The sequence below is a fragment of the Amborella trichopoda genome, chromosome 13 (assembly GCF_054954075.1).
Source record: "Amborella trichopoda isolate Santa Cruz 75 chromosome 13, AtrichopodaSantaCruz75HAP2 v2.0, whole genome shotgun sequence".
In the NCBI taxonomy this organism is placed as follows: domain Eukaryota; kingdom Viridiplantae; phylum Streptophyta; class Magnoliopsida; order Amborellales; family Amborellaceae; genus Amborella; species Amborella trichopoda.
Genome location: NC_142348.1, coordinates 9,351,989 through 9,364,118, shown reverse-complemented (window position 1 = coordinate 9,364,118; position 12,130 = coordinate 9,351,989).

Sequence of the window (12,130 nt, the reverse complement as noted above, 5' to 3'; positions counted from 1 at the left end):
GAACTGTGACTTCCTTGTATCAAAGGTAAATGGTCTAATTTCTTTTTTCTCAGCAATGGTACTTTGGGAATACTGTAGCAACTTGCCTGAGTGTTGTAAAGATCATGCCGAGTTTATGGTACTCATGTGAGTTGCTACTGTAATCAGGCGAACACCGCATAGGTAATTCAAGGACAATTTTGTATCGAGATATTCTTTTTAGTTTATCTTGTCCAAGCCGAGTAACTCAACCGAGTCCAACTCGAATTCACCAAGTCTTGAACACCTACCTTCCCTCCCTCCCTTTCTCCTAGCCCCATGCAATCTTTCTATTTGCCATGTGCTGTCTTTCTCCCTCCCTACCCCAGGCACGTGACCCAAGCTCTTCCTTTCTTTTCCACGAACAACCCCTCTAAAAAACAAAAAATAAGAAAAAATGAAAAAAAATCTCTTTCCAAATTTTTTGTTCCCCCAAGGATTTTTCTAGCTTGGGTAAAGCCCTGGCAAGTCCATTCGGGCTCACAAAGTGACACGGATATGGCTAGGGCTCAGCCAAGAGTTTAAAGTCTGATTTGAACTAAGGGGCTCCTTTTACAATTGCTATGTTAAATATGAGCTGTGGGTGCGGTTTGTATAGAGCTAAGTCTCTAAACAATCAAAGTAAAGTCCACCTTCAAATAGTGTTGCGAAATTCGGTTTCAATACTAAAATTCTTTGTGATAGATTTAAAATATATTTTCATCTTTAAATATAAAATTTAAAGCTTCAAAAATAGTGTAGATTGAGCTGATCTATAAAAATTTGACAATATTTAAAATTGACGGTCCAAAAATGTGTTACAAGATTGCATTATTTCCAAAACTTGAAATCTTTTTTTTTCACATGTCTATGTATCTTGATGTCGAGATGACTAATTTGAGGATATTTGGGCATTAAAATAACCTCCACTAATGAAATTTTTGAGGTGGGCTTTAATTTGATAGTTTAGAGTCTCAACTCTATATAAACTTTTTTTTGATAAGACATCTCTTATTTTTTTTGGGAATGGCTGTTGTTATCTGTTATTGGTTCACAAAATGGACCTTTGTATTTCTTAGGGTTAAATTCATGGTCCAACGATCTGCTGTTACGGTGGTTATGCTGAACAGCATCTTGTTATTATAATGGTAATAACAGCTTGATATATCATATAACCACAGTGGGTTTTACTTGCAAGATGCATACTTAATCACGTGAGAGAATTTTTTTATATAAAAATGTCTAAAACCAATTTCATGTGAACAAAGCTGCCATAAAGTTTCAACTTCTTTCCTAATATGCTATACATTTAGCAGTATATTTTTTTAATAGCTTCGTTTGGCATTTCTCTAATAAAATGCCAAACGCAATATCAATCTCCAAAGCAAACATAAAAAGGCCAAATCCACACATACGGGACGGCCAAACAAACGAAAGACCATCATTAATGTGTTTAAGAAATGATTAATGAATCTTAAATTAGGGTTTGTTGGCCGAGGGCCCTCCACCCCTGAATTTGGCAGGGCTTAGTTTGCACGAGGCTTGCCTAACCTCGGACCCAGTTGTTGATCGGGTCAAGCTCCAGCTCGTCCCCTATGCACGATGGGCACTTATGAGCACTCATTTTAGAGATGGCAATGGGCCTGGCCAGACCTGACCCTAGCCAAGCCATGATCTTTATAGCACAATCTGGTATCTGCCCTAGCCCAGACTAGATTGAAATGAACTTAGCCAAACCCCGGCCTTGGTCCAGTCTTGGCTGAAGGCTAGGCTGGGTCTAACAGATGCAATTCAAAAAAAAGAAAAAATATAGGGGAAATATGGTAGGACTGGGCTGGCCATATCATGGCTTAGGCTTGGCCTGACCCTCTAACTGTGTTGGCCCTTCCCTCGGGCCACATTTTAGGATGGACGCCCAAGTTTTTGAAGGGCAGGGCTACCCAGGTATCGGGCCATTGTAGAAATTTTAGAAACCTACTTATCAGTCTCTTATCAAGACCGTCCCTTTCAGATTTTAGGGCTTATAATTAAATTCTTTGGTGTATTTCTACTCAAATGTGGGTTCCTTCCAACAATAAATGTGAAAGATGAATTTCAGATAAAAATTTTCGCAGGTTGATAATCTCAATCACTACAGTAAATATGAAAAGACAAATAATCGTGAACCTTAAAAATAAACTATTTAAATTTTTGGAGGTCATCCAATTCCCACTAAACCCAATCATAATCGGATAGATGGGTATGGGCTTGGACCTCACGGGCCATTCCAATAATATGGCCAGGCTAGGGGTGGCAATGGGCTGGGTGGCCTGGCTTGACTTGGTCAGCCCGGCCCTAAAAATTAGGGCCTGGCCCACAAAATGTGGTCTAATGGCCAGGCTTGGGTTAGGCCAAGACAGGCCAAGCCCGGTCCAGCCTTATTTTTTCATCTTTTTGTTTTGTTTTCTTTTAATTTTACCCAGCCTGGCCCAACCCTGCCCTGAAGCCTGGCCCAGGCCCGAGCCATTGCCATGCTCTGATGCAGCATGCTTTCCAGCTGGGCTTCGGCAGGAGAATGGCTTCTTGACCATGTATTGGCATACTTGGGGCTCAGATTAACCCCGATCCAGCTCCGACATGGCCCGTTATCACCTGATCTTCGACTCAAATGAACATTTCGGCCCTCGCAAAAATTAATTTCAAATCTGAACAGCAAATGATTGCAAGAAGAAATTTGATTTTGACAACAAACATCAAACAAATGGCCATAGAATAGAACATAGGATCCTTTCGGAGTTTAAATGGACATAAACAATGCAACGTTAATGAGGACGGGTTACTAAGTTTCTTGCATTTTGGTGGCCAAAGAATTGCAAAAACAGACCATATAATCAAAAGTTTCTCTCCCTCTTTCTCACATTGATCCACAGTGATGTCAATGTATGTATCAATGGCCGGTTTTCTTGCCGGAATTTTCCTCCTTATCTCTGGCCTCAAATCATACACTTCAAGACCAGTCTTTTGAATCCTGTCCTCCATTCCACTGTGGAAACTTTTCCAGCATAAACTTTCCATTTTATAGAAATGATGGTTGGAAAGACTGTGGCCTCCCAGCGTTGGGCCTCACCTGTGACACAGACCAAGCTTCACTATATTCTGGAGGCATTGTCTATGAAATTGACAATATCTCAACCGTTAGCCGTGAAATCCGGCTTAAAAACATTAAATTTGTGAATAATCTTGTTTCCGGCAACTATCTCCTTCCTGTACTCTCTTCCAACACAAAATACGATACTAGTTTTCATCCTCTTTCGCCCAATATCGATCTATACATCTTTGAACGCCGGTGAGTTTCACGGTTGTACCGGTTCCTTTCTTTATTATAGTAATACTTTGACCAATATGTCCCACCCTCAGAAAGATGGTGAGAATAATTGCCAGTCCGTGGTGCTTTTTGTTCAAAAATCCAGTTATGAAAGGCACAGGGATGACCTCCCTTCAGTTTTGGTGAGGGATTGGAGTTTCAGTTGCCATTTTGCAGAGTTTGCAGCATATGTGAGGAATCAGGGGGTACATGATAGCGCACTTGGAGATTTCGTTTGTTACTGTAGTGATGGGCCGCGACCTAGCCGTTGTGGTATAAGTTCAACTGTTGGATCTGGAATTTGCTGAATTTTGGAATTTTTTCACCTTCAATTAGTTTTCACATATTCCACACAAACATCAATTAAAAAAAAAAAACAGAGTGATTTATGTACTGAACCAATTTTTTTCTAAAATACGAAATGTTCCATTTGTAAGTGGAAATTAAAAAGAAGGTCCGTTAACCCTCATTTTATTTTATTTTTGTTCTAAAATTGTCCCTCGATCATCAGTTATCCTCACTCTGAATTTATTTATTTTAATTTTTTTCCGTTAGCAGGGTAGTGCCCAAGCTTTAGGGTAATGCCCTACTAACGATTTTTTTTTTTTCTTTTTTAAAAAAAAAGGTAAAATTCTCAAACTGAGTGGAAATTTTGAAAAAAAAGAAAAGAAAAGTGAGTTAACATACCTTTGATTTCCACCTATAAATGGAGTATTTTGTATTTTAGAAAAAAATTAACATATATATATATATATATATATATATATATCTAAAGAAAAAAGGAAAAAAGAAACCTTTGATATTTGGACAATATAATGGAGATTGGGGCCTTTTTGTTAGGCAAATAAATGATTATTTCTTGGAATACTTAGCTTACATCATGGAAATTCCCAAGGAAACAAGGACATGTTTGTAGAAATTCTATTTTTTTATGAGTAATGATCCTATGAGACCCTCCCACACCATGTGTGTAGCACTTTAAAGGATCACCATTAAATTTGACACAGATCTCTAAAAAAAGTCAAGTCCCACATCCATATGATAACTTTTCTAGAGATCTGTGTTAAATTTAATGGTGATCCTTTAGGACCCTACACACATGGATGTGGGAGGGTCTCATAGGATCATTACTCATTATTTATTTGTCACAAAAACTTATAGCTCAGAGTCTCTAGGCCTGCCAAACATAGAGCAAAACAAGAAAAGAAATTGTTATATGAAGCATCTGCATTGATCAAATCTTACGAAGCATCTGCATTGATCAATCTTTGGATTTTCAACCTCATGTTTATATTTAGAATAATGACTTAAAACACTCGTGTTATTTGTAGGTCTCCGAAAAGACTAAACGCTTCAACATAAACGCACTTTTGTTGTGATATTATCCCTAATTTTTTATTCCATTAATGGTTCGTTTTGGTCCCTAATTAAACAAACCCAAGTTTTGAATCGGAACTTTATTATGCCAACCTTCGTTATGTTGAAACTTGAAACATGATTGTTTGGATAGCTATGAATTGTACCTGGATTATGCCAATCGCATCTTTGGATCATCTAATTGCATAACCTCGATTACTATTTATTGAATAAATTATTATATATTATTTTGATTAATAATAATAATAATAATAATCAATTCATCGGGTTTAGAGCTTCTGCATACAATAAGTGGTATTAGAGCCCGGTTTGGGGTTGTCGATATGGCAATAAAAGTTTCGAATGCAAAATTTGAAGTAGAGAAATTTAATATAAAAAATAATTTTGGAATTTAGCAAATTAATATTCGGGATTTGCTAGTGTAACAAGGTTTACATAAAGCTCTAAAAAGAAAGTCGAAGAAACCATAATCCATTTCTGATAAAGAATGTGAAGACATAGATCTGAGAGCTATGACCACTATTCGATTGTGCTTATCGAGTAAAGTGCTATTTAATATCGTCAATGAGGATTCAGCATCAAGTCTTTGGTCGAAGTTTGAGAGTTTGTATATGACGAAGTCCCTTACAAATTGATTATTTTTTAAGCAAAAATTGTACACCCTTCGGATGAATGAAGGTACAAATATCCATGAACACCTGAAGTACTTTAATAAAATTATCTATGAATTATTGAATATTGGTGTTAAAATGGATAATGAGGATAATGCTACAATTTTGTTATCCTCACTCCCTCATTCGTATGAGCATCTAGTCACAACATTATTTTATAGAAAAGCTACCATAGAGATGGAAGATATGATTTCGACTCTTCTCTTTAATGATTTGAGGAAGAAACAAGGTAATGCTCAGCTACATGCATATGGTTTAATGCCTAGAGAGAGATCTGTTGAGAGAAGTGAAAAGAGACATGAAAAACAGGGATGGTCTAGATGAAAATCCAAATCAAAGAAAAAAAATATTTATTGCAGTTACTGCAAGAAAAAATGACATGTTAAGAATGATTGTTGGAAACTCAAAGACAAAGAAAGACGAGCTTCTGAAGTAGTCAATAGTTGATGGAAGCTCGGTCAGTGGAACAGGTAATATGTTGTCGGTCTAGACAAATTGTGACAACTTTAAATACTCGTGGATTCTTGATTCTGGATGGTCATATCATATGTGCCCTCATCGGGATTGGTTCACCACATATAAGAGCATTGATGGTAGATCAGTTCTGATGGGCCATGATGCCGCTTGCAAGACCATTGGTGTTGGGACAATTGCTATCATTATGTATGATGGAGTTGTCAGAACCTTGACTGGTGTTAGGCACGTTCCAGATTTAAAAAAAAATATTGTTTCTCTGGGTACCTTAGACTTTAATGGCTACAAATTTGTTGGAGAATGTGGAGTTCTGAAGATTCTTAAGGGTGCTCTGGTTGTGATGAAAGGCAAGAATATCAACCGAATTTATACATGCTTCTTGGGAATACTATCACAGATAGAGCAGTAATTTATATATCTGATGATGGTGATTCTGACTTGACTCAGTTGTGGCATATGCGATTGGGCCACATGAGTGAGAGAGATTTGACGGAACTTAACAAATGCAAAATGATCAATGGCGTGAAAAAGTGCAAGTTGGACTTCTGTGAGCACTATGTTTATGGTAAGCAGTGTAGGGTGCAGTTTTGCACATCATAATATACCACAAAAGGTGTTCTTGACAATATTCATTCAGATGTTTGGGGCCCTACATCGGTTTTCTCAAAAGGCGGATCTCTATACTTTGTTTCCTTCATAGATGATTTATCAAAGAATCTATGAATTTGCATATTGAAGAAAAGGCAAATGTATTTAACATATTCAAACAGTAGAAAGCAATAGTCGAAAGACAGACTGGAAAGAAGGTCAAGTGCTTGAAGACTGGTAATGGTGGATAGTAAACTTCAGCGGAGTTTGTGAATTTTTTTAATAGAGAAGGAATTGTTCGTCACTTCACCACTCCGAAAACGCCACAACAGAATGGAGTTGTTGAGCGCATGAACATGACACTTCTAGATAAGACCCACAGCATGTCGAGTAATACTGATTTGCCAAAGGATTTTTGGGCTGAGGTGCTCAATAAGGCATGTTACCTCGTCAGCAAGTCACCGTCTACAACAATAGATTGCAAAACACCAAAAGAAGTATGGTCCGAAAAACCTGCTACTTATTCTCATCTAAGAATTTTTGGTCGTCTTAATTATGTTCATGTGAAGGATGATACATTGAGTCCAAGGTTAAAGGAGTGTATTTTCCTTGGTTATGCGACTGGGGTTAAGGGCTATAGAATATGGTGCCCAGATCCTTAAGCATCTAAGTTTATGCCCAGATCCTTAATCATCTAAGTTTATTGTCAATTGTGATGTTAAGTTTGATGAATCAACCATGAGAGAGTGGAGGAAGAGGTTGACCATAAGGAGGTCGTTGAATCTACTCCACTTGAGGAAGAGCCTCAGTTTTGAAAGAGAAAGAGAATAAAAAAGCCAATCGTGCGATACGGTTTTTAGGACATGGTGATGTATACATTGGTTGCTACAAGCCAAGAGACATCCACTTTTAAGGAAGCTACACAGGATAGTGACAGTAGCAAGTGGAGTGAAGCCATAAATGAAGAAATGAAATCTCTTCAGAAGAATCATACTTGGGATCGTGAAGTTGCTTAAAGGCATGAAAGTCATTGGTTGTAAATGGGATTATAAGAAGAAAGATGGGTCACTTGAGACTGGTGATGATCAATTTAAGGCACGTTTGGTTGCAAAAGGCTATGCGGAGAAAAAAAAGTGTTGACTATAATGAGATTTTCTCTCCACTTGTGAAACAAAATTCTATTCGTGTTTTACTAAACATTATTGCATTGTTTGATTTGGAGTTAGAGAAGCTTGATGTTAAGACTGTATTTTTTCATGGAGAGTTAGACGAACAAATTTATATGACTCAGCCAGAAGGTTGTTGTTAAAAGAAAGGAGGACCATGACTGTGAGTTGAAGAACTTGTTGTACGGCCTAAAGCAGTCTCCTAGGCAGTGGCACAAATGTTTTGATACATTCATGATTGGACACAGGTATATCAGAAGTAAATATGACAATTGTGTCTATTTTAATAAATTTATTGATGGTTCATTCATCTATTTATTACTTTATGTGGATGATATGCTTATTGTAGCAAAGAATTATTTAGAAATCAGTAAATGGAATATTCAGCTTGCTAGAGAATTTGAAATGAAAGATTTAGGTGGAGCAAAGAAAATTTTGGGCATGGAGATACGTAGAGATCGAAAGTTGGATAAATTGTGGCTATCTTAGAATGAGTATATTGAGAAGGTCCTCGCTAGATTCAAGATAGAAAATTCAAAGCCTGTAGATACTCCTCTTGCTACACATTTCAGATTATCGATAACATTATCTCCAAGTTCAGATGCTGAAAAAGAATACATGTGACGTGTTCCCTATGTGAGTGCAAGTGGAAGCCTCATGTTTGCAATGGTTTACACTTGACCAGATATTTCTCATGTCGTTAATGTTGTTAGTAAGTATATGGCTAATCCAGGAAATGAGCATTGACATGCGGGAAAATATATTCTACCTTACCTGAGGGGTACATAAGATATGGGTTTGAAGTTTGATAGAGCAAACAAGTTTGGTGACAAGTTTATTGGTTATATTGATGCTGACTTTGCAAGTGATTTGGACTTTAAGGGATCTACTACAAATTATGTGTTTACACTTTCAAGAGCTCCAATCAGTTGGAGATCGATGCTAAAAACCATTGTTACCTTATCTACGACTGAAGTAGAATCTATGACTGTTACTGAGGCAGTGAAAGAAACCATTTGGCTGAGAGGGCTTGTACAGTACAACAAGATGTGACTGTTAGTTATTGTGACAGTCAGAGTGTAATACATTTGGCGAAGAACTAGGTATATCATGCAAGAACGAAGCATGTTGATGTCAAATACCATTTTATTCGTGAGATCATAGCTGAAGGTGATATCTTGTTACTGAAGATTGACACCAAGAAGAATGCTGCAGATATGTTGACAAAGCTGGTTCCATTACAGAAGTTCATGCTATGCTTGGACTTGACTAATGTGTTGCCAAGATAAGCGCCTATGAGGGCGCGTGTAGAGAAGACGATCGATGAAATTTTTTTGGAATTCAAGCCAAGGTGGAGATTTGTCGATTTGCCTTGTTTTCCAAGATAAGTCTCGGTTAAGTTTCTATATTTTGTTGGGATATGAATACTAAATTTTAAGAAACAAATATTTTTTGGATATCTCCAAATTGGCAAGAGATATAGGGGCATAAAGATTTCCCTTATGTGATCTCTCTAGGTTTCCTATTTATTTGGGTAGAGCCTATTGTTTATTATCTAACTAGGTTTTCTATTTATTTGGGTAGAGTCTATTGTTTATTATCTAAAATAATAGATAAGTCTTAATTAGATTAGGATGAGGGTTTGAGTCCACATGGGTAGGGATAAAGTTGTTTTTTTATAAAGTTAGGAAAGTTGAGATTGGTTTGAGGTAGTTGTCTTTGAGGCTTTATTCTCCCTATATAAAGATACTTTTCTAGAGAGAAAAAACATGTGTGGAAAAACTAGGCCATACGTGGGTGCACTTTAGGTTTTGTCATCTCTTATTGAGATATATTGTAGAGAGAGAAAGTACATAGAGAAAAAAATTATAGGGAAACTTTGGGGGGTTTTGCAGAGTGAGAAAATTGTAGAAAAAAAGGCTTTGTGGGAGATTGAGTCTCTTGTTCTCTCAAGTAAGTTACCTAGTAATTTTTTTTTTTTATTTAGTAAATAACGTCGATCGTCTTTGCATGTGGATGTAGTCAGATGTGACAAACCACTTAATTTTATTTCCTGTTTTATTTTTGTTGCTTATTGCTTGTTTTTGTAGATTCTTTTTCTTGTACTTTATTTGCAAAAAATCAACTCATCAAGTCTCGTCAAAACTAGTCCAATCACTAAGGGAACTAGTGAAATTGGATTTTAGAAAGAAAAAAAAATGTATATATAATAGTTCAACATTGTAAATTTTATTAAAAAGATTTACCTAATTTCATCTAGATGGTTGAACTGGTTAAAACTAATTGATCCGACCGGCTAAAAAAAGGTCAAATATTGGTTTTGACTGGTTTTGCGACCTCAATTTTTACTCTAGACCAGACCAATCAAGGTAAAAAATAAAAATATGAAATCTTTCAGCATTAATAGACCATACTATATACGAGATTATCCACTGGTCTAATATTAACTAAAAAATAATAATAAATAGGAGTGTTGGCGATGCTTATGTCAAGGAGAGAAGTTTGGAACATATGTTAACTTATTAAGATTAATGCTTTTAAAAAACTTTCTAGCAAGATTATTGGAAGATTTATGCCCAAGAATAAGTATATCATCAACATATATGAACCATGAATGTATTTGCCACCATTTTGTTTGCTAAATAAAAGAGTAGTCAACTTTGAACTGACGAAAACCCACATCTTGAAGTGCTTTAGAGAGCTTGGAGAACCAATTTCTTGATGCTTGTTTAAGTCCATATAAGGACTTTTGCAACTTGCATACTCTGTTTTCCCCCCTGTTTGACAAATCTAGGGGGAATTTCCATATAAACTTCTTCCTACAAATTTCAATGAAGGAAGACATTGTTCACGTCCAACTGGTGTAAAGACCAGTGTTGTATGACAGCTATAGCTAAGAGCCATCGCATGGTGACTAACTTAGTTGCTGGTGTGAATGTTTCATGATAATTCAGACCTGCAGTATGGGTATAGCCTTAAAGATAAGCCTTGCCTTGTAGTATTGAATAGAGCCATATGGGCGGCGCTTAATCTTGTAAACTCATTTACAACCAATGAGTTTCTTGCCAGGAGGCAGCTTGGTTATATTCTAAGTAATAACTTTTTGAAGGGCCCATATTTCAGCAACCATTGCATCTCTCCATTCTAGTGAGTTCACAATCATTTTAAAGGATGTGGGTTCAGTGGTTGCGGATAAAGCTATAACATAGACACGGTATGGTGACAATTGTTCATCGGATAAAACATAAATGAGTGGATGAACAATATCTGGTGAAGTGGAAAGATGTTGTGTGGTAGCTAGAGCAGCAGCTATGGAACAATGATATTGTTGTAGAAATGATGGTGGACGGGTAGGTCTGAGGGATCGACAAAGAGAAGGTGGAGGTGATTATTAAAGAGATGGTGGACCGGTATCAGCCATAGATGTATGATCACTCCTTTAACTAGGTTAGGAGATGAGGGGAGGGGATGAGATGAGCTTAGTTTCAAGCACAGGTAGTGGGAACATAAAGGTATTGGGAGAGGGATGGAGTTGGTTGTTGTGAATTTGTGATACAAAAAAATAACCTCATGAAATATTATATCCTAATAAACAAAAATAATTTTTCAAATTAACTCAAGCACTTGATATCCTTTTGGCCAAAAGAAGATCCAATAAAAATGCCTGGATGAGCCCGGGTGTCAAATTTGTGTTTAACGATGGGAGGGGAGGGGATGAGATGAAATTAGTTAGTGGGAACACAAAGGTATTGGGAGAGGAATGGAGTTGACTGTCGTGATATGAAAAAATAATCAAGCACTTGACTTCCCTTTTGACCAAATGAGATCTAATAAAAATGCCTGGATTAGCCCGGGTGTCAAATTTGTATTTAACGGTGGGATTGTGGGCATAGAAGTTACAAGAGATAGAAATTACAATAAATGTTAAAGGACAATATGAAATTTAACAAAGTCGAACTTGCTAAAAATTCAAGAAATTCACAAGAAAAAAAAAAATGTAATGCCAAAATGAAAAACAACATGAAAGATGAAACATGTTTTGGGTTTTGCTCCAGCAGAAACAAGAGGGGTCTAGTCTATGAATTCATGCCCAATGGTTCTCTTGAGAAGTTCGTATTGTCTGATAAACCGGAAGGAGAAAGATTCAGTTCTCAGATGTATTGAGTATTGCACAATGGATGCGACCCACACATTTTACATTTTGATATAAAGCCAGACAACATCCTCTCAGATTACAACTTTCATCCAAAGATATCGGATTTCGGGTTAGCAAGGCCATAATTCTCATGAAACCAGCAAAATGATTACACTAGGAGTGAGGGGAACCTTCGGATACATGGCCCCAGAAGTTCGTTCGAGAAATTACTCTCACATAAGTGTGATATTTCCAGTTATGGAATGTTATTGTTAGAGATGGCAGGGCAAAGGAAGAACAGTGATTCAAGAATGGGGAATCCAAGCCAAATATACTTTCCAGCTTGGGTTTATAAACAACTTGTTGGAAGTGGAGATTT